Here is a 20686-nt window from a genome sequence, read left to right on the forward strand (position 1 = left end):
TCTGTTCATTGGAGTTAGGGCAAAGTTATTCCACTCCTCAGGCCTCCAGTCCGCATTTTAGGCCCCAGATTAAGCTCCCAGAACCCTTTTCTGTAGACCAGAAGAAGTTTTTCTCTTTTAAGGAGAGTTGCAGACTTTACTTCCGTTTGCGCCCCATGTCCTTTGGCCCCGAGAGTCAACGCGTGGGCATTATAATTTCCCGACTACAGGGTGATCCCCAGGACTGGGCTTTTGGTAGCCATTACGATTTCTCTGGGTGTAGATAAATGGCCGGTTAAGGCCTTTATTGATTCTGGCTCTGCGGCCAGCTCTGATTATGCTGTAAGATTGGGTATTCCAATGTTTGCTTTACCAACTCCTATCCATGTCATGGCTATTGATGCTACTCCTCTTATTGGTGGTATGGTGAGCTCATGTACCTAAGAGATTTCTCTAACCATGGGTGTGTGCCACTCAGAGAGATGTTCCCTTTTAGTCCTGGAGAACCTACCGGTTGAGGTGGTACTAGGGTTCCGACTACATAATCCCACTGTAGATTGGTCCAAGGGGGAGTTGGTGAGATGGGGGCCTAAGTGTGACTCGTGCTTATCCGTGGTACAGGCTGGGGTCTTAGTAAAGTCTGATACTTTACCCACTGTTGTTAGGGAATATTTTGATGTATTCTCATCACCAACCCCTTAGCTAGTAGAGGGGGCCAAGTTTCCTAAGGGGCAAATTTATAATCTTTCTTAGCCCGAACGCAAGGCCATGGAAGATTATTAAGGAGAGCCTTGGTAAAGGGCATATTAGACCTTCCATCTCTCCTATGGGGGCGGGGTTTTTCTTTGTTAAGAAAAAAGATGGTGGTCTTAGGCCATGTATCGATTATCGGAGATTGAATAAAATCACTGTCCAGATTAGATACTCCCTCCCATTGATTCCGGAGTTATTTAACCAGGTTCTGGGGGCAACCTGGTTTTCCAAGATTGACCTGAAAGGGGTATACAATCTAATCCAAATCAAGGAGGGAGACGAATGGAAGACGGCGTTCAATACTCCGGCAGGGCACTTTGAATATCAAGTGATGCCTTTTGGACTCAGCAATGGCCCAGATGTGTTCCAAAACTTTATAAATGACATTCTTAGGGAGTTCTTAGGTAAATTTGTTATTGCCTATCTTGACGACATTTTGATATCCTCTCCTGACTTCGAATACCATGTGTCTCATGTTAAACATGTGTCTCATGAGAATCAGCTATCCGCTAAGCAAGAGAAATGTGTCTTTGGTGTACAGAAGATTCTGTTTCTAGGGCATGTTCTGACTCCTCAAGCCTTCAAGATGGATCCTGGTAAGGTACTAGCAATTAAGGAATGGGTAAGACCTTCATCCTTGAATTTGCTTTGAATAACCATGTCAATTCTTCTGCTGGGGTTTCACCTTTCTTTTGTAACCATGGTTTCCATCCCCTTTTTCATTCTGGGTCATCCGTCTCCTCCTCTAACCCTGAGGCAGATAGGCTCTCCTCTGAACTGTGCACAGTTTAGGCCCGGGTTCTATCGAACTTAGTAGGGATCGACCGATTATCGGATTTACCGATATTATCGGCCGATATTCAGGATTTTGAACGTTATCGGTATCGGCATTTATTTTGCCGATATTCCGATAACGTCCTGGGAACACAGATCGCGCTGCTGTCAGCGCTCTCCGTGCTCCATCAGCAGCAGCACAGGGGAGAAGGAGCAGTGTCTCCTCCCCCTGTGCTGCTGCTGCCGCTCCAGCCAATGGGAGGACAGGGGACAAGAGGAGGGGAGGAGCTATGGCCACTGCGCCACCAATGAAGCTTAATCTCACATTAATTCATATACAGGAGGCGGGAGCTGCAGAATCACATAGCCGGCTCCCGGCCTCTATGAGCTGTAACTGCCATCTGCGGTAGTTAACTCCTCAGGTGCCGCGGATCGCAGCTACAGCTCATAGAGGTCGGGAGCCGGCTATGTGATCCTGCAGCCAGCTCCCGCCTCCTGTATATGAATAAATTAGAGATTAAGCTTCATTGGTGGCGCAGTGCGCCCCCCCAAGCCCCCCAGTATCAGACATTGGTGGCGCAGTGCGCCCCCCCTCCCCCCCAATATTAGGCATTGGTGGCGCAGTGCGCCTCCCCCCCAAGCCCCCCAAGTATTAAGCATTGGTGGCGCAGTGCGCCCCCCCTCCCCCCCAGTATTAAGCAGTGGTGCGCTCCCCCCCACCCCAGTCGCAGTGCGCCCCCCCACAGGATCCCCTCTCCCCTGCTCCTCCGATCGGAGCCCCAGCAGTGTAATGCTGGGGCTCCGATCGGTTACCATGGCAGCCAGGACGCTATTGAAGCCCTGGCTGTCATGGTAAGCTCCATGCTGCTGTGTGCACAAAGCACAGAGCAGCAGGGACAGTGTGAGCTCCTATTCACCCTGATAGAGCTCTATCAGGGTGAATAGGACAAGAGTTCTAGTCCCTAAGGGGGCTAAAAGTTAGTTTTAAAAAAAAAAGTAATAAAAATAAAAACACCAAAATATTAAATATAAATGAAAAAGAAAGATTTACAAAAAAAATAAAAATACACATTAACAATAAACATTAATTTTCAGCAGATTTGTGGGAATTTTAATTTTTTTTCAAAAATGAAAATTCCCAGAATATCGGTATAAATTATCGGCTATCGGCCTGAAAGTTCACAAATTATCGGTATCGGTATCGGCCCTAAAAAATCAATATCGGTCGATCCCTAGAACTTAGAAAAGGCTCAAAGTTCTCAGAAACTCAAGGCCAATAGGAGACGTTCAAGGGGGGTGAATTTTCAGGTTGGGGATAAGGTATGGTTGTCCTCAAAGAATCTCTCTCTTAAGGTAGATTCTAAAAATTTTGCTCCTCGTTACAATGGTTCTTAGGTTTTGTCAATTACTATCGTAAATTTATTATGAATTTTTCTGTAATTGCTAAACCGTTGACCGACCTTACTAAGAAAGGGGCGGATTTGGAGAATTGGTCTACTGAGGCCATTTGTTCATTTGAAAAATTAAAAAAGGCATTCAGTAGCGCTCCCATTCTATTCCAGCCTAATCAGAAGAGACCTTTTATTGTGGACGTGGATGCAGGAGCAGTCCTTTCACAAGGTCCTGCTAGCCTCACTAAGCTGAGACCATGTGCATTCTTCTCCAGGAAATTCTCTCCCACGGAGAGAAACTACGACATAAGGAATAGGGAGCTGCTGGCCAGTAAATGATCATTTAAGGAGTGGAGGCATTTTCTGGAGGAAGCAAGGCATTGTGTAACTGTTGTCACTGACCATAAAAACCTTATGTTTCTCGAGTCTGCTAAGAGGTTGAATCCCCGTCAAGCCAGATGGGCTCTGTTTTTTACTCGTTTAGATTTGTTATTACGTTCAGGCCGGGAAGTAAAAATATGTCAACCTACTGATGTACCACTTGAATCCATCCTACCAGCAAAAATCTTCAAAGCAGCTCTAACCCAGAATATCTCGGCTTGCATTTAGTCTGAACAACATCTCGCCCCTGTATCCACCCCAACAGATAAGTTGTTTGTTCTCGTACTATTTCGTCTCCAGCTGTTGGGTGAGTGTCACGATTCTGCCTTTTGTGGACATCCGGGTGTTGAGGACACTAAGGATCTGGTTTCTAGATCTTATTGGTGGCCCACTCTAAATAGGGATGTCAAGTCCTATGTGTGAGACTGTGAGGTTTGTGCCAGGTCCAAGACACCTAGGACTCGGCCTGCTGGTAACCTACGACCCCTACCCATTCCCAGTAGACCCTGGTCCCATATCTCGATGGACTTTATAACTGACCTACCGCCGGCGGAGGGTAAGACTGTGGTTTGGGTAGTGGTCGATAGGTTTAGCAAGATGGTCCATTTCATTCCCCTGCCTAAACTCCTGAATGCCAAAACCCTGGCGTCTATTTTTGTGAACAAAATTGCTCGATTGCATGTTATCCCGGAAAATATTGTTTCTGACAGGGGTGTGCAGTTTGTGTCCAAATTCTGGAGGGCCTTCTGTCAAAAATTTCAAATTTCATTGTCTTTTTCCTCTGCCTACCACCCTAAGAGTAATGGGCAGACTGAACGCCTTAATCAGTCTGTGGAACAATTCTTGAGGTTGTATGTTACTGATGACCAGCAATTATGGGTTACATTTCTTCCATTGGCTGAATTTGCTTTGAATAACCGTGTCAATTCTTCTGCTGGGGTTTCACCTTTCTTTTGTAACCATGGTTTCCATCCCCTTTTTCATTCTGGGTCATCCGTCTCCTCCTCTAACCCTGAGGCGGATAGGCTCTCCTCTGAACTGTGCACAGTTTAGGCCCGGGTTCTATCGAACTTAGAAAAGGCTCAAAGTTCTCAGAAACTCAAGGCCAATAGGAGACGTTCAAGGGGGGTGAATTTTCAGGTTGGGGATAAGGTATGGTTGTCCTCCAAGAATCTCTCTCTTAAGGTAGATTCTAAAAAGTTTGCTCCTCGTTTTATTGGACCATATAAGATCACGGAGGTGATTAACCCGGTATCATTTAGGTTGGAGCTGCCCAAGTCATTCATAATGTGTTCCATAAATCTCGACTTAAAAATTATTTTGAACCGGTAGTACCATCGAAAGCCTCGCCTCTGCCGATTCTTGTTAATGATGCTGTCGAGTATGTGGTGTCTAAAATAGTGGATGTTAGGAAGGTGCGTAATTCCTTGCATTACCTGATTCACTGCAAGTGATATGGAACAGAAAAGAGATCTTGGGTACCTGCCAGGGAGGTTCATGCTGGAACGCGGTGCCGAAGGCGCACTCGGTCTCCCATCAGCCGCAGACCTGCTGCTTAGCTTTGGGAGCGAGGATCTGTGTTTGACCTCATTCCCAGGGCGGCTTTGCTAGCTGGGAGGCTCCCTGCTCCTAGGTCTGTCTTGAGCGCCGAGCTGATCACCGCTGGCCACGTTACATGCCCCTCACTCCCCACTATAAATACAGGCAGCTTGCTGGCCGCAGGTTGCCTGTTAATTTAGGTTCCTGGCGTTTGTTGGATACCTGTATACTTACCTGATCCTGTTCCCTGTCGATCCTTTGCCTGCTCCTCCTGTACTGCACATCCCTCCTGGTATTTTGACGTCGGCTTCCACCTGAATATTCTTTGCGGACTCCTTTGGTACTTCTCGACTCTCCTGGTATTTATGACCCTGGCTTCTCCTGACCATTCTTTGCTTATCCCTCTGTACTGCGTTGTCCTCTTGGTTTTGACCCGGTCTGTTCACTATCCGTTATTTGTCTTGTCTGTCCTTCCCGTACGTATCCTAAGTTAGGGACTGCCGTCCAGTTGTCCCCTGTCATCAGGACTCGTGAGGCAAGTAGGCAGGGCCAGGGGTGAGGGTGGAGCACAGTGGTCACTATCCTCCCCCCCTGCGTGTGTGTGTATGTATGTGACCGTTACAGTAGGAGCAGCATCAGGAGACCACAGAGTGGCAAGTTGACATAGTTTGTAGGTGGTGGCAGCATCAGGAGGCAACAGAGTGGCTAGGTGACATAGTGTGGGGGTGGCAGCAGAATCAGGAGGCCACAGAGTAACACAGTGACATAGAGTGGAGGTAGGAGCAGCATCAGCAGGCCACAGAGTGGCAAGTTGACAAAGTGTGAAGGCGGCGGCAGCATCAGGAGGCCACAGAGTGGCAAGGTGACATAGTGTGGAGGTGGAGGCAGGATCAGGAGGCCTTAGAGTGGCAAGGTGATATAGTGTGGAGGTGGGTGGCAATACCAGTACCAGCTGAAGATGGTGGGTGAAAGAAGGAGCACTTGGTATCAGATGTGTGGCATCAGGCAGGTGGCAGCATCAGAATAGTAGCTGAGGCAGGTAGCCAAAAGAAACCAGTCGCTTTTGTCAAAGTGTTGGTGTGGCAACATGGACGATCTAGTCTGATACATAAGGAATTGGTGGGTGGAGATCCTTGCTGATCCACGCCTGATTCATCTTGACAAAGGTCAGTCTCTCCACATTTTGGGTGGAGAGGCGAGTTATCCTTGGGGTAACTATGGCTCCCGCCACATTAAACACCTGCTCTGATACCACTGGCCAGGCAGGACAGCTTTTCCAGGGCAAACTCGGCCAGCTGCGCCACATATCCAGTTTGGCTGCCCAGTAGTCCAGCAGAAATTCAATGTCGGCTAGCAGGATGCACTCTATGTATGCCACCACCTGCTGGTTCAGGTTCTGCTCCAGGTCTAGATGCTACTGCTGGTGAGTAGTTTATTTACTATACGGGTGAAGAAAGCTGCTCATCAGTGACTGTAGACTCAGACAATGAGCCAGTAAGGTGCCCAGAGGGGTGACACTCTTGCTGGAAGGAGCCCAGACACAACCCCTGTCACAATGTGTCCACCCTCAAAAGACTTAAAACCCTGCCCCCAGGCTCCACTGAGCCACACCCTGATCTGGTTAGACCACGCCCCCTCCCACTCCTGAGCTGACGGCGATTGAAAAAATGAAGGTAACAAACAACTTCTGTCAGCTGCAGGGGTGGGAGGGACGGTGACTTTCTCCCTGCAGCTTACCCTCAAACAGAAATGTGCTGCTGTCTTAGAGTGAGCTGTTCAAAATGACACACCCCAGATTCGGTTAGGCCACGCTCCTCCCACTCCTCAGCCGACAGATTGAAAAAAATGAAGTGAAAAATCAACTTCTAGGTCCCTCTAAGCCACACCCAGATATGGTTAGGCCACACCCCCTACCACTCCTGAGACGACAGGGATTGAAAAAATGAAGGTAAAAATCAACTTCTGTCAGCTGCAGGGGTGGGAGGGAGGGTGAACTTTCTCCCTGCAGCTCACACTCAGACAGTACAGTGCTGCCGTACTACAGTGAGCTGTTCAAATGGACATGCCCCAAATCCGGTTAGGCCACAGCTCCTCCCACTAAGCCGACAGATTGAAAAAATAAAGTTAAAAATCAACTTCTGGTCCCGCTAAGCCACACCTAGATCCAGTTAGGCCATGCCCCCTTTACTCAGCCGACAGGGATTGAAAAAATGAAGGTAAAAATCAACTACCGTCAGCTGCAGGGGTGGGAGGGAGGGTGACTTTCTCCCTGCAGCTCACACTAAGACAGTACAGTGCTACTGTCTTAGAGTGAGCTGTTCAAAAGGACAAACGCCGATCCAGTAAAGGACACTGTTAAGGGGGCGGGCCCCTGTAGAGGTCACTGTCAAGGGGGTGGTATGCGGTGAAAGTCACTGTTAAAGTGAAGGCTGCTGTTAAGGTCAAAGTTAAGGGGGGTGGGCTGCTGTGGAGGTCCAATTTTAAGGAATGGGGCACTGTGGGGGAGTCAGTGTTAAGGGGTGGGGGTCTGTGGAAGTCACTGTTTTGGGGGCAGGGTGCTGTAAATGTCACTGTTATAGTGGATAGTGTTGATATCTTTTAACGACACACACAAACATTAAATTAAATATACCAGAGCGAAGGCGGGCCCTTCAGCTAAATAAATAAAAAGGAAATTTAAACACCCACAAAAGGCCTTACAAGAAATAACTGCACCGCTGAGCGGCAAATATTTTTTTTCCTTTTTCGCTAATACACGTCACAAAAGGCTTTACAAGAAATAATTGCACCGCTGAGCGGCAAATATTTTTTTCTTTTTATGCTAATACACATCACAAAAGGCTTTACAAGAAATATCTACACCGCTGAGTGGCAAATATATTTTTTTCTTTTTGCGCTAATACAAGTCACAAAAGGCTTTACAAGAAATAACTGCACCTCTGAGTGGGAAATATATTTTTTCTTTTTACGCTAATACACGCCACAAAAAGCCTAACCGGAAATAACTGCACCGCTAAGGCTACTTTCACACTAGCGTTCGGGCGGATCCGTTCTGAACGGATCCGCTCATAATAATGCAGACGGAGGCTCCGTTCAGAACGGATCCGTCTGCATTATATTAGCAAAAAAAAGCTAAAGTGTGAAAATAGCCTGGGACGGATCCATCCAGACTTTCAATGTAAAGTCAATGGGGGACGGATCCGCTTGAAGATTGAGCCACATTGTGGCATCTTCAAACGGATCCGTCCCCATTGACTTACATTGTAAGTCTGGACGGATCCGCACGGATCCGCACGCCTCCGCACGGCCAGGCGGACACCCGAACGCTGCAAGCAGCGTTCAGCTGTCCGCCTGTCCGTGCGGAGGCGAGCGGAGCGGAGGCTGAACGCCGCCAGACTGATGCAGTCTGAGCGGATCCGCTCCATTCAGACTGCATCAGGGCTGGACGGCTGCGTTCGGGTCCGCTCGTGAGCCCCTTCAAACGGAGCTTACGAGCGGACACCCGAACGCTAGTGTGAAAGCAGCCTTAGCAGCAAATATGTTTTTTTTTTTTTTTTTTTTGGCGCTAATAGACGTCACTAAATGCTTTACAAGAAATAACTGCACCACTGAGCGGCAAATATATTTTTTCTTTTTGCGCTAAAACACATCACAAAAGGCTTTACAAGAAATAGCTGCACCGCACAAGGGCAAATATGACATAGAAATATTGCCTTGTAATAAATCCTGTTAATACCTGTATCATTCAGCACTTGCACCCTAATAAGAATGGTTTGCTGGAATTACAGAGCTGTATAATTTCAATTTGGATCCCCAGTCAGTGCTGCAAGGTGTAATGTTCCTATTACCCAGGCTGTCGCCTCCCCGACTGAACCCTGTTCAACATAAATGCATTGGAATGATTCCTCCCTATCCTGTCCCTACATCTTGAATAATCTTTCCCTGCACTTGCAAATCTTTATTTTTTATTTTTTTAGCACAATTAAATTTTTTCTATCACTGTCCCTAGCGCCTGCAGATATCTCTCCCTGCACTAAGTACATTGGTAAATGGCAGAATCTAAGATGTCTGCGCTATTTATAGGGCTGTGACATCACAGGGCTGGCTGGCTGCTGATTGGCTGCTAATTGGCTGCATGCATGGCATTATGGGTGATCCCTCCTTCCCAGAGTTCCTTTCTCCATATCCTCACACATTCAGCAGCCATTTTAGGAAAAAATGTGATTCATTACCACGAAGCGCAAGGAAATTCGCATTTGGTGCCAATCGATTTTTTTCCTGAAATTCGGATCAAATTCCACTTTGATTCGCTCATCTGTACAAATAACCAAATGTTAGATCAAATATATTTTTATTTTGCCACTAATACACGGCAAACAGGCCTTTAGGGTATATCACTACACTGGTGAACAGCAATTAGGCCCTACTTATTTTCTACTTTTACCCAACACAAGAGGCTTTTCAACAAATAAGTGCAACACTAAAAGGCGAATATATTTTATTTTGACACTAATACACGGCAAACAAGCCTTTAGAGTATATCACTACACCGGTCAACGGCTATTCGGCCCCAATTTGCAACGCAGAACGTCAAATATATTTTTATTTTGCCACTAATACATGGCAAACAGGGCTTTAGAATATATCACTCCACCGCTGAACGGCAATTAGGCCCTAATTTTTTCTACTTTTACACAACATAAAAGGATTTTCAACAGATAAGTGCAACGCTGGACAGCGGATATATTTTTAATTCACCACTAATACATGGCAAACAGGGTTGCAGAATATATCACTGCACCACTGAATGGCAATTAGGCCCTAATCATTTTAAAATGCTTTTCAACAGATAAGTGCAACGCTAAAAGGTGATTATATTTTTATTTCACCACTAATACAACGTGAACAGGCCTTTAGAGTATATCACTGCACCGCTGAATGGCAATTAGGCCCTAATTGTTTTCTACTTTTCCACTACACAAAAGGCTTTTCAACAGATAAGTGCAACACTGGATGGCGGATATATTTTTATTTTGCCACTAATACACGGCAAACAGGGCTGTAGAATATATCACTGCACTGCTGAACGGCAATTAGGCCCTAATTATTTTCTACTTTTAAGTAAGACAAAAGGCTTTTCAACAGATAAGTGCAATGCCGAACGGCGAATAGGTTTTCATTTTGCCACTAATACACGACAAATAGGCCTTTAGAGTATATCACTACACTGGTGAACGGCTATTAGGATCTAATTATTTTCTACTTTCACACAACACAAAAGGATTTTCAACAGATAAGTGCAACGTAAAAAGGCAAATATATTTTTTATTTTCCCACTAATATACAGGTCCTTCTAAAAAAATTAGCATATTGTGATAAAGTTCATTATTTTCTGTAATGTACTGATAAACATTAGACTTTCATATATTTTAGATTCATTACACACCAACTGAAGTAGTTCAAGCCTTTTATTGTTTTAATATTGATGATTTTGGCATACAGCTCATGAAAACCCAAATTTCCTATCTCCGACCAATAAAAGAAAAGTGTTTTTAATACAAAAAAAGTCAACCTTCAAATAATTATTTCAGTTATGCACTCAATATTTGGTCAAGAATCCTTTTGCAGAAATGACTGCTTCAATGCGGTGTGGCATCAGCCTGTGGCACTGCTGAGGTGTTATGGAGGCCCAGGATGCTTCGATAGCGGCCTTAAGCTCATCCAGAGTGTTGGGCCTTGCGTCTCTCAACTTTCTCTTCCCAATATCCCACAGATTCTCTATGGGGTTCAGGTCAGGAGAGTTGGCACGCCAATTGAGCACAGTAATACCATGGTCAGTAAACCATTTACCAGTGTTTTTGGCACTGTGAGCAGGTGCCAGGTCGTGCTGAAAAATGAAATCTTCATCTCCATAAAGCTTTTCAGCAGATGGAAGCATGAAGTGCTCCAAAATCTCCTGATAACTAGCTGCATTGACCCTGCCCTTGATAAAACACAGTGGACCAACACCAGCAGCTGACATGGCACCCCAGACCATCACTGACTGTGAGTACTTGACACTGGACTTCAGACATTTTGGCATTTCCCTCTTCCCAGTCTTCCTCCAGACTCTGGCACCTTGATTTCCGAATGACATGCAAAATTTGCTTTCATCCGAAAAAAGTACTTTGGACCACTGAGCAACAGTCCAGTGCTGCTTCTCTGTAGCCCAGGTCAGGCGCTTCTGCCGCTGTTTCTGGTTCAAAAGTGGCTTGACCTGGGAATGCGGCACCTGTAGCCCATTTCCTGCACACGCCTTTACACGGTGGCTCTGGATGTTTCTACTCCAGACTCAGTCCACTGCTTCCGCAGGTCCCCCAAGGTCTGGAATCGGTCCTTCTCCACAATCTTCCTCAGGGTCCGGTCACCTCTTCTCGTTGTGCAACGTTTTCTGCCACACTTTTTCCTTCCCACAGACTTCCCACTGAGGTGCCTTGATACAGCACTCTGGGAACAGCCTATTTATTCAGAAATTTCTTTCTGTGTCTTACCCTCTTGCTTGAGGGTGTAAATGATGGTCTTCTGGACAGCAGTCAGGTCGTCAGTCTTACCCATGATTGCGGTTTTGAGTAATGAACCAGGCTGGGAGTTTTTAAAAGCCTCAGGAATCTTTTGCAGGTGTTTAGAGTTAATTAGTTGATTCAGATGATTAGGTTAATAGCTCGCTTAGAGAACCTTTTCATGATATGCTAATTTTTTTAGATAGGAATTTGGGGTTTTCATGAGCTGTAGGCCAAAATCATCAATATTAAAACAATAAAAGGCTTGAACTACTTCAGTTGGTGTGTAATGAATCTAAAATATATGAAAGTCTAATGTTTATCAGTACATTACAGAAAATAATGAACTTTATCACAATATACTAATTTTTTGAGAAGGACCTGTACAGTAAACAGGCCTTTAGAGTATATCACTGCACCGCACAAGGGCAAATATATATTTCTTTTGCCACTAATACACAGCAAAAAGCGCTTAGCATATAACTGCACTGCACAAGTGTAATCCATGTACTGGGGTGGGCTCCACAGGATACAGCAAAGTCACGAACGAGAAAAGCAACTCTGACACCAGCTTTTGTGAAACAGGTTTCTTTTTACTGTAACATGGTATTAAACAAAACCCCAAAATGCAGTGAAAAAAGAATAAGGTTACATGCACTCAGCTGCAGCTGAGAACCCATGTGCTGCACAGCAAGATGCCCCCTGGTGGATACCAAGGCAGTTTGCCGTAATTTGCCTACTGGCGGACACAACTAGAACTGTCCCTGTTCCCTGTACTTGTTATTACCCTATACGATTGTGTGTATGCTAAGTTTGGGTTCATCTGCGGTACAGCACAGCAGCTTACAAGCTTATCACTTCTATGCAATATTTCCCCCCTCCCCCTTACATAACCGGTATAATAACACGTGTTTGAATGTTACTTCCTGAACAAAGACACTAAACAGGTTTGTAGTCATGGAAGATTTCTCTCGGTACGCTATGTCTCTTTAAGTAACAGAGTCCTTGGGGGGGGCGTGGCCTGACCGAGCTTGATGGTGGCTGCTTGAGAGCGGAGCTCCCGCCACTAGATTCCCTACAGCCTATTTATCAGCACTACCCGTGAGCAGGGATGAAGATCCAACCTAAGGATCCTGCTAGAGTCGCTACCGACCAGAAGCGGGACCCTCCGCAGCAGCCCGACATGGAGAAATACTTCCAGAAATCGACTCCCCAGACACCCGCACGCTCAGGTAAGATGGCGCAGAAGCGGCATGGGGAAGACGGCGCCTCTGGTGATATGAGTCATGACGCTCAGCACACAGAAACGGGAGAGGTATGTGGGTCACGTCCTAAAGATGATTCAGCAATACTCACCCGAGACTTTCTGGAGGAAGCACTCCACAAAGTGCTGGCCCCGATTGCAGCGGACCTCGCTACCATCAAGGCGGATGTACACCATATTGGGGACAGAGTTGAATCCCTAGAGCAAGTGCAGGATGCCATGCTGTCTTTCAATACGGCGGTCAGAGACACGCTAGGGGCACATACTAGAGCCATGAACAGTTTACTCCTCCAGATGGAGGATCAAGAGAACAGGAGTAGACGGTGCAATATCAGAATTAGAGGATTGCCAGAGGCAGAGGAGAAGGAGGATTTGATGAGCTCCATGGGCCTACTCTTCACTTCACTGCTGGGGCCAGACCGGGCCAAAGGTGTCATAGTGGAACGAGTACACAGAGCATTGAGGCCAAAACCTGGATCAGCGGAAAACCCTAGAGACATTATCTGTGGCTTACTGAGCTATAGGGACACAGAGGACATTCTACAAAAAGCAAGGGCTAAAGGAGAAATACACCTACAGGGGAGAAGCATCCAAATTTACCAGGACCTGGCGGCTTCCACGCTTCAAAAAAGAAGAATGCTTAAACCGCTAACTGACCTTCTCCGGTCCTCTAAGTTTCCTTATAGGTGGTTGTTCCCATTTGGCATCTTGATCACAGCGGGGAACCGCCGGTTCACGATCAGAACGCCTGCGGACTTAACACCAGTTTGGGAAATGTTAGACCTGGCACCTGTAGATGTTCCTTCCTGGCTACCTGTCCCCTCAGAGGAAGAACTCCCACCATTACCTCAAGCCTCTCCTTGGCAGAAGCCGAAGCAACAGAGAATCGGCTGCAGCAGGAAGATAGTAAACAGAGATATGGACACTTGAATCTGGGGCCACGACGCGGATGCTTACGATCCGATAAGCATAAGGGGACATTGTTTATTAGGGTACTTTACTAATGCAATTTACATCTCCCCCCCCTTATGCTCTCCATATCTTACTAGTTGCTCATATGTTTATGAATCTACTGTTCATTATTTCACTAATGCAATCTCTTACTAGTCAGTTAAGTTGCCCTCATGGCATTTTTATGATTGGGTAGTTAATTCACCTTTATTATCTGGACAATAGGTTAGTAGGGGAGTCTAGGCCGATCAGGGTATACTGATGTTATTTGGTTCCCTACCCCCTCCTACTACCAGGAACTCATTAAGGGTTTCCTGGAGAACTGGGCTGACTTCTCTGTCAGCTACAGGCTCTATCATAGGGATGGTCTGCACCTCATTGGAAAAGGTGCAGCTGTGTTGGGGGAAAGATGGCTAGAAGGTTGGAGGAGTGTTTAAACTAGGGACTGGGGGGAGGGTAATTAAAATGCAGAAAGTAAAAGTAAATTCCCCATTAAAAGTGCCCTGTCTGACCCAGGAAGAAGTACAACAGCGACTTAAAAATATTAAAATAGACAAATCGCCAGGACCAGATGGTATAAACTCCTGTATCCTAAGACAATTAAATAATGTCATAGCCAGACACTTATTTCTGATATTTACAGACTCTATACTGACAGTGAGTGTTCCACAGGATTGGCACATAGCAAATGTGGTGCCAATATTCAAAAAGGGTGCACAAACAGAGCCCGGAAACTATAGGCCGGCAAGTTTAACATCTGTTGTGGGTAAACTGTTTGAAGGTTTTCTAAGAGATGCTATCTTGGAGGATCTCAATGAAAATAAGCAAATAACACCATATTATGAGGAATCGGTCACGTCAAACTAATTTAATCAGCTTCTATGAGGAGGTATGTTCTAGACTTGACAATGGGGAATCAATGGATGTCGTATATCTAGACTTCTCCATAGGATTTGACACTGTACCACATATAATGTTAGTATATAAAATGAGAATGCTCGGACTGAGAGAAAATGTCTGTATGTGGGTAAGTAACTGGCTCAATGATAGAAAACAGAGGGTGGTTATTAATGGTGCACACTCAGATTGGGTCACTGTCACTAGCGGAGTACCTCAGGGGTCAGTATTGGGCCCTATTCTCTTCAATATATTTATTAATGTTTTTGTAGAAGGCTTGCACGGTAAAATATAACATTTTGCAGATGACACTAAACTGTGTAAAGTAAATAACACTGAAGAGGACAATATACTGCAACAGATGGATCTGGATAGATTAGAGGCTTGGGCAGAGACGTGGCAGATGAGGTTTAACACTGACAAATGTAAGGTTATGCACATGGGTAGGAATAATGCAAATCACCCATACATACTAAATGGTAAAACACTCGGTAACACTGACATGGAAAAGGACCTAAGAATTTTAATAAACAGCAAACTAAGCAGTAAAAAACAGTGTCAGGCAGCTGCTGCCAAGGCCAATAAGATAATGGGTTGCATCAAAAGGGGCATAAATGCCCGTGATGAGAACATAGTCCTACCACTTTATCACTAATCACACCACACATGGAGTACTGTGTACAGTTATGGGCTCCTGTGAACAAGGTAGAGATAGCAGAGCTGGATAGGGTTCAGAGGAGGGCAACTAAAGTAATAACTGTTATGGGGCAACTACAGTACCCTGAAAGATTATCAACATTAGGGTTATCCACTTTAGAAACAAGATGACTGAGGGTAGATCTAATTACTATGTTTAAATATATCATGGGACAGTACAGAGATCTCTCACATCATCTGTTTATCCCTATAACTGTGACGAGGGGACACCCTCTGCGTCTGGAGAAAAGAAAGTTTGCACACAAACAGAGAAGAGGATTCTTTATGGTAAGAGCAGTGAGACTATGGAACTCTCTGCCTGAGGAGGTGGTGATGGTGAGTACAATAAAATAATTCAACAGGGGCCTGGATGTATTTCTGGAGCATAATAATATTACAGGCTATAGCTACTAGAGAGGGGTCGTTCATCCAGGGAGTTATTCTGATTGCCCGATTGGAGTCGGGAAGGAATTTTTTCCCCTTTAAGTGGGGGAAATTGGCTTCTACCTCACATTTTTTTTTTGCCTTCCTCTGGATCAACTTGCAGGAAAAAAGGCTGAACTGGATGGACAAATGTCTTTTTTCGGCCTTATATACTATGTTACTGTTACACAATCTGTAACCTCCCCTACTGAACTCTGTTCTACTCAAATGCTGTGGAACGATTCCTCCCTATCCTTTCCCTGCACTTTTAAATCGTTTTTTCACCACAATCAAGTATTTCCTATCACTGTCCCTAGTGCTTACAGACGTCTCTCCCTGCACTAAGTACACTTGTAAATTGTAAATGGCAGAATGTATATGGCTGTGACTTCACAGGGCTGGCTGCTGACTGGCTGCATGCATGGCATTATGGGTGATCCCACCTTCCCAGAGTTCCTTTCTTCATGTCCTCACACGTGCAGCAGCCATTTTAGGAAAAAATGTGATTCGTTCCCACAAAGCGCGAGGAAATTCAGCTTCGGTGTGAATCAAATTTTTCCTGAAATTTGGAACAAATTACACTTCGTCAGCTTCGATTCGCTCATCTCTAGATGTCACTGTTATGGAATAAAAATTAATTTCTGTTGTCTGTCTGTGCTTTATGCATGCGAATTGACTGGACCAATCGGCACCAAATTTGGCACACACAGTAGGTAAAAATCAGGTGCTTAGAAAGGTTTTAGACCTGGTCTAATCTATATAAAGATAAGTGTAAAGCTACATAAACAATAATTATCTGATTATGCAGAGGCAAGAAAACAAAGATTGTGATACAGAAGGTCAAAAATGTTTTAATCCTTAACGGGTTAAACTTTTTATGGAAATGCTCTTGAAAAAGTAAATTATGCTACTTTTGAAACTGTAAGTACAGTTTAGCAATGATATGATTGTTGCACTTAAGGTTTCAGCAGCTATTAATATATTGCATACATTTTCTTGTTCGCTGATGTGAAGCTGTCAGGCTTTAATATTTTGCAGTAAACTGTAATCTATTAAAAGTGAGTCACTGGTGAGAAAAGTATGGATGCAATTTAACTGATTTTTCTTTCTATTAATCCTTCAGGCTATGAAAATAAAAAATATTAATATGGGGCACATTTATTAAGACCGGCATTTTATTAAGCCGTATACCTGATAGTGGATCCGCCGGAGTTACGAAGAGGCACATCCAGCTCCAGTTCTAAATGTAGGACAGCTTCCGAGCTGTCTTACATTTAGACTATTTTCTACACCTAAAACAGACATAGAAAATGGTGAATGAGATGGACCTGCCGGACCGTCACCTTCCCCACCCACGTCATGCCCACTTTTTTCGACCTGGCATGACGGGGGGGGGGGGGGGGGGAGTCGCATAGTGCTGCACAAAAGACCTTTTTGCCGCAATCTGAGCCAGAAATATGCCTAATTTAGGCATATTTCTGTTTAATAAATGTACCCCTATATTTGCATATGTGCAGAACACCTCCCAGAGTGTGCAAGTCCGCATCTGAAAACATAAGTTCACTATCTGATGCCAAACTCTCTGTTCCTTTTTAGTTCATTAATGCCAAATATCATGTTAATCAGTTACTGTTTCATGCCCTAGAACATCCCAATACCCAGATGGGGAGGGAATCGGATCCTATCCCTTAAAAACTGTTTAAATTCACACGCACCAGTAACACAGGAATGCCACCATCCAGTTTAACTACACTTCCTCACTTATTGGTTTTACCATCAATGCTAAATAGTACATTTTGATGCAGATTTTGAATTGGAAATTATATATTTCTACTGATTAAATACATTTGCTGCCATCTCTTCAAACCAGTGGAATTTCCCCTGCAGATCATATTGCCTCTAGTAATCTTTTCCTCCCACATAATACTTACAGTTGTGTTCAAAATAATAGCAGTGTGTTTAAAAAAGTGAATAAAGCTCAAAATCCTTCTAATAGCTTTTATTTCCATACACACAAATGCATTGGGAACACTACACATTCTATTCCAAATCAAAACATGAATAAAAATATATCAAATTTGTGTTGCTTCTCTAGACAAATTGAAGAACGGTGAACGTTAGACTGTTCAAAAAAAAATTGCAGTGTTTGTATTCTTCTTTCTCAAACTCAAAAATGAACAGGTATTCCAGCCCAGGATGATTGGACCACATTCCACAGTACTTCTCTATTTCTTGGTTTTGCCTAAGAAACTGCATTTTTGATGTCACCCTACAAGTTTTCAATTGGATTAAGATCCGGGGATTGGGCTGACCATTCCATAATGTCAATCTTGTTGGTCTGGGACAAAGATGTTGAACATTTACTGGTGTGTTTGGGGGTCGTTGTCTTGTTGGAACACCCATTTCAAGGGCATTTTCCTCTTCAGCATAAGGCAGCCTGACCTTTTCAAGTATTCTGATGTATTCAAACCAATCCATGTTCCCTGGTATGCGATAAATAGGCCCAACACATTAGTATGAGAAACATCAGAAAAGAAAACAAATCCAGCTCACCCTGCTTATCGTGTCTCCCGTGCACGGACCGAACCAGACAAGTTCTCCAATCAGCAAAAGTAGAAAAGATAGTCCAGCAATTTGGGGGGATATTGATGCTCCGTCTTTATTAGTAATCACATACGGTGGACCCCACTGCACACTTGCACATCCGAGTTGACGTGTTTCGACCAGTAACTCATCTTAGTTATAACTAAATGTCCCATCTTGGCTCTGGACTTAAATATACACCTCCCACCTGAAACAATGAGGGGGGAGGGGATCCAGTCACAGAGCAAGGTAAGGCATTAACTCTGTTTCATGCAATGACCATTAACCCTATGTGTGAAATAAGAACATTTCTAAAAATGCATATAATAAATACAATACAAACACAAAGTTAAAATATGCTCAAACCATGGTCACATTGCAACAGGAAAAAAAGGGGGGATCTATTTTGCAGTTTTAATTGCATGTATAGTTCCCCTGAACAAAAATTGCATAATGTGAACAGGGTGTGAACCATGGTAAAAAAAAAAAAAAAAAAAAAAAAAAAAAGGAACACAGGACACAGAACAAATAAACCGAGGAGAGAAAAATGTCAGTCCTCGTCTGTCCTGAGTCCTGTGATGGCTCTAGCTGACAATATTAACATGCGGATGTCATAAAAAATAATAATTAGTAAATCCACATTAACTCTTTTCTTAGATTGGGTACAGACGGATGTCTGGTGCCCAGTCTAAAAATCCAATAAGCTTTGCGTAATAGAATCTTTGTTTTGATGTTACCTCCTCTATGTGGAACTATTACTTTTTCAAAGGCAAAAGTACTGAAGCTGCGGCTATGGTCTCTGATAAAATGATTAGCCGCATTGGATATGCCTATGGCAGATGGATTGGTAATACAGTTTAGGTGTTCCCGTAATCTTGTTTTAAATGTTCTACTAGTGCTGCCTACGTAAAGTCAATTGCAGCTAGTGGATTTGATAATATAAATAACACCTGTCGTATTACAGGTAATGTGATTTTTTTATTTGGAATGTTTCATTATTTTGTGCATTTTGAAAGCAACTGGTAACAAGGACGTATTTGCAGGTTTTGCAGGGGTGGGTGCCGCATTTAGTAATTCACTGATGTTTCAACCATACTGTATACCTGATATGTTTATTGTGGATTGTCTGAAAAGCAAAGGCGAGAGGGAGTTAGCCAGGGTATTGGGTCTTCTAGAGACCATCCATTTTTCACCAGGTCATGCAAAACATTATCCTCGTAGAGGATAGGTAAGGATTTTTTTAATAACTTTTTCTGACGGTTGAAAGTTAGTACTAGTGTTGGTGGTTCAGGGATAGTTCTATCTCCCTTGGTACAGTGCCTTTTGGAAAAATAGTAGATCTTCTCTAGTTTTATTCCAGGCTATATTAAACCCTCTATTTATCATCCATCCCGGATACCCTCTGTCTGCAAGTCTAACTCAAATTATTGCCGATTCTTTTAGAAAGGCCGTGGTGGTACTGCAATTCCTGCGGGCCCGCAGGAATTCTCCCACCGGAATGGCTTTTAGGGTGTGGGATGGGTAATGGCTAGTAGCATTTAAAAGTGTGTTACCCGAGACTTCTTTGCGGAAAGTTGTGGTCTCCGCATGTTAATATTGTCAGCTAGAGCCATCACAGGACTCAGGACGAGGACTGACATTTCCCTCTCTCTCCTCGGTTTATTTCTTCTGTGTCCTGTGTTCCTTTTCCTTTTATTTTTGCCATGGTTCACACCCTGTTTACATTATGCAATTTTTTTTAAGGGAAACTATATATGCAATTAAAACTGCAAAATAGATCAAATATATCCCCCCTTTTTTTCCACCGTCGCAATGTGACCATGGTTTGAGCATCTTTTAACTTTGTGTTTGTATTGTATTTATTATATGTATTTTTTAGAAATGTTCTTATTTTACACATAGGGTTAATGGTGATTGCATGAAACATAATATTAAAAATAATAGCATACTGAATACAGAATGCTTAGGCCTCTTTCACACTTGCGTTGTCCGGATCCGGCGTGTACTCCACTTGCCGGAATTACACGCCGGATCCGGAAAAACGCAAGTGTACTGAAAGCATTTGAAGACGGATCCGTCTTCAAAATGCTTTCAGTGTTACTATGGCACCCAGGACGCTATTAAAGTCCCGGGTGCCATAGTAGTAGTGGGGAGCGGGGGAGCAGCATACTTACCATCCGTGCGGCTCCCGGGGCGCTCCAGAATGACGTCAGAGCGCCCCATGCGCATGGATCATGTGATCCATGCGATCACGTCATCCATGCGCCTGGGGCGCCCTGACGTCACTCTGGAGCGCCCCGGGAGCCGCACGGATGGTAAGTATGCTGCTCCCCGCTCCCCACTACAGTTTACCATGGCTGCCAGGACTTTAGCGTCCCGGCAGCCATGGTAACCATTTAGAAAAAGCTAAACGTCGCATCCGGCAATGCGCCGAAACGACGTTTAGCTTAAGGCCGGATCCGGATCAATGCCTTTCAATCATTCCGGATCCGGCCTTGCGGCAAGTGTTCCGGATT

The sequence above is a fragment of the Bufo gargarizans genome, chromosome 5, assembly GCF_014858855.1.
Source record: "Bufo gargarizans isolate SCDJY-AF-19 chromosome 5, ASM1485885v1, whole genome shotgun sequence".
Lineage (NCBI taxonomy): Eukaryota > Metazoa > Chordata > Amphibia > Anura > Bufonidae > Bufo > Bufo gargarizans.